Source organism: Penaeus chinensis, chromosome 17, assembly GCF_019202785.1.
Source record: "Penaeus chinensis breed Huanghai No. 1 chromosome 17, ASM1920278v2, whole genome shotgun sequence".
NCBI lineage: Eukaryota > Metazoa > Arthropoda > Malacostraca > Decapoda > Penaeidae > Penaeus > Penaeus chinensis.
In genome coordinates this window covers 19,620,885-19,624,882 of record NC_061835.1, presented here as the reverse complement: position 1 = coordinate 19,624,882, position 3,998 = coordinate 19,620,885, and positions in this window count along the sequence as shown.

The following is a 3,998-nucleotide window of genomic DNA, read 5'->3' as shown; positions in this document are numbered from 1 at the left end:
CGAGGATACTAATTTCGATTCACCTAGAGACATTGCTACAATGAAATTTGGAAGAGCCACACTTTTCCTAACTTCGCCCACATCATTCCCATATTGAAAGGAGGGGGAAATCCCAGACCGCCATCTACCACCCAATTGCATTGACAAGTTGCTTATGCAAGATCATGGGACGAGTTGTTTACAGCAGGCAATTGTATTTTTTTAATTAAAATAATTTATTAGTTGATGAGCAGTGCAACTTCCGAAAGGGGACACTAAACTCTTGATCAACTAGTAAAACTGGACAGTCATATTAAATGGGCAATTGCCCCCCCCCCCCCAAAAAAAAAAAAAATGATTTTAGTATTTTTAGATATAAAAAAGTTTTCAACATGACATGGCGATATGTTGCCTTGGTTTATTCAAAATTTCATTTCTGACAGAACTTTCTCTGTCAAACTTTTTTGACAGAGAAAGTTGTCAGATTTATGTATGATCAATGACATCTTACCAGCTCCCCCTCGGAATCTTAAATACTCACTGTACGCTGATGATTGTGCATTATGGCATTCCAGCAGTAATGTATGTATATGTATGTGTATTTATATATACATATATATATATATATATATATATATATATGTATATGTATGCATATATATTTATATATCTACATACGTGTATATATGTGTATATATACATATATATTCATATATGCACTATATATGTGTGTTAGTATGTGTATGTATTTATACAAATATACAAATATATGTGTGTATATATAATTCATATATATATATATATATATATATGAATGTATACAGATATATGTGTGCGTGTGTGTGCATGCATGTGTGCATATATATATATATATATATATATATATATATATATATATATATATATATATATGTATATATATATACACATACAGATATATATAACCATTTATGTGTGTGTGTTAGATTTTTAATGCCACCATCCTTTGTCACTGTCTTCGTTCACAAAAAGCTTTGTATTAACACAAAGTAAACAAACGTTTTCGTTCTTTTTCCATATAGGAGGATGCCGAACTCTAGGCTAACTCTAGACAACTTCCCAATACCTATTCAAAATTCTGGTAAATTTCTTGGTCTACTCTTTGATCATAGATTCAATTGGAAAGACTACGTTGGTCAGTTAAAGAGCACTAAACTTATTAAAGTGCATTTCTGGTAATAAATGGAGAGCTGGTAGAAAGTCTTTACTAATGATATAGATTATGGGTTAGTCGTGTATGGCTCGGCATCAAACTCAATTTTGAAAGGTTTGGATACGGTGCAGAATGCTTGTTAACGTGTGTGTATTGGAGCCCTGAAATGTACTCGGATCGAGTGTCTTGAGGTGGAGTCGGGAGTACCTCCCCTCCGACTCAGACGCGGCCAATTAGCATTGACCTATGCCGCAAAGGCGGCCCTTTGCCACGCGACTCCACGACCTCGTCGAGAAAGTCGGTATAGATCTCTTTACCATCGATACCCTGGCTCATTCATTTATAGCGCCATGGGAAACCCCCAAATTTTTATCATGGAAGCCTGGCTTTCATCAGCCAAGGCTATGGCGCCGGAGGTGGAGGTGCGCCTGAGGTTCAGAGAGATCCTTATTAAACATCTCCCTTTTTCCATATATATACCGACGGCTCCAAGACAGATGAGTGTGTCGGGGCAGGTGTATGGTCGACTGAATGTGAATTGAAGTTCAGACTGCCGAATCATACATCGAACTTTCTTACTGAACTTTTTGCTATTGATAAAGCCATAGATTTTGCAGTATCGACGACCCACGATAGAATAGTTATTTTTTTTAGATTCATTAAATTCACTTAAAGCCAAAAACTCATTAGAAACCACCAAAAATGAATTAGTGGGTAATGTCATTCGTAAGCTACATGGTGCCAACAAATCAGTCAAGCTTATATGGCTACCAGGCCACTCTGGTATCCATGGCAACGAACAGGCTGACAAATTAGCCGGGTCAGTTGGCGATCTGGACATTAACATAGTTCGTACAGATCTCTGATGTTGTGTGTCTCTTATGAAAGCAAAAATACATCTGTGGCAAATTGAGTGGATCAACCTAGACATAACCAACAAAAACAAAACCGTAATATAAACGTGGGATACAGCCCACAGAAGAAACAGAAGAGAAGAGGTAGTGTTGGCGCGTCTGAGAACAAACGACACAAGAATTACCCACCTCACACCACACCATTATAATGAAAAGAAATTTCCTCCACAAACCACCTTACAATAGCACATTTCCTCATAACCTGCCATAGATATAACCACAAAAAATCAGGGGCGTCACTGAAGAGGGGGTTATGGGGGGTAGTTCACCCCCCCAACTCTTAAAAAAGCCTCTTTAAACAGGGCAAAATCTAGTTCTGCAGGGCAAATTTTCTCTTACGGAATCTGCCTCAATAGCCGATAAGTATTCAAGATATATAAATAACTATATGAAACTAATTGTTGATGAAATTAATTTTTGAACCCTGTTCTATTCGTGATATATTTCTTGTTTTTTGGTATTGTAAGAAGTTTCTTGTTAAGTTTTTACGTTTTTTGTTGTTTTGTTCATTTATCATTTGTAAATACTGGTTGATGGTCCATTCCGGGCTACTTATAAAGAGCTAGTGAGCATTTTCTTTTGCGTGATTTGCAGAGCCAAAATTATTTTTTCAGGGTAAATTTACCCGTCAGCCCCCCAACTCATAACGTGAAGTGACGCCCCTGACCACAATAGACAAAACTTTAAAAATCACATCAAATAATACATAAAGTAGTTGATTTTCCTAGGGAGACAAAACTTTATGACCTTATATAGATTGATATAATGAATAGGATCCATTGGCTTAATAACCTTGGCCACATGCCGCTGGTTGATAGCCAAGAAATCCAACAAAGAAGTTATAACATTATGGTAATTATGATTTTTAAAATAAAAATAACAGCGTAAAAAATACGTTTTTTTCCGGCCAATTCAAAGAAAGGTGAAATTAGGTAAGGTCACAGGGTCTACTAATTAACTAATTTGTGGCTAAGCACAAACAGAGCCATTTATATATTTCGCAAAATATATAAAAAATCAGCACAGCATTTTCCTCGGCGGCATTGGGTTAATATTTCAACATGTATCTAAGATGTTAAAAACAATGTTCCCATGTATATGTGTGCATATATATATATATATATCTATATCTATATCTACCTGCCTATATATACATATATATATATATATATGTATATATATATGTGTGTGTGTGTGTGTGTGTGTGTGTGTGTGTGTGTGTGTGTGTGTGTGTGTGTGTGTGTGTGTGTGTGTGTGTGTGTGTGTCGACGCTATGGTGATGCACTTTGATGGTATATAGGGAACGTCACCCCTCGACCCCCTTTCAAGGGAGCTAGGGGTAATTTCCAATAATACTAGAAAGTCATAAACCGGAAATCAATGTTAGGCATATATGTGTATAGCGCGCGTGTCCAAATGGGAAACAGGTCACTGTCGATCTAGCTCAGTGTCCCTCAAAATTGAAGTACACGTTTTCTATATTTCATCAAGGCAATGGTAACTACAAATTTGTATATAGCAAAGAAATCTCTAACGTTATATGACTATAAACTATATATCTTGCTGTAATCTAACCTTTGAAGACATATATCAATGATTTAACATTTAGGCAGAATTCAAGAGCTTTTATATCATTCCAATAAACATTATCCAGTCAACCAGGAATGCAAAAATGTGAGCATGTATAACGAAACCTTCTCTTTTGAATTCTGTTAATGCAAACAACAAAGTAATTTCAAAAGAAATAAAATCTTCTTCTTTGCTTCTTGAGTAGAAGACCAATAGGTTAACTATTTAATCTAAGGAGGAAACATCTACAATCGTGAAATGAAGTCCTCAGTAGCAGAGAGGAGGGGGTAAAGCGTAGAGTAAAGTTAGTAGCTTGACGGTTTATTCGCTTATTTTTGTAATTG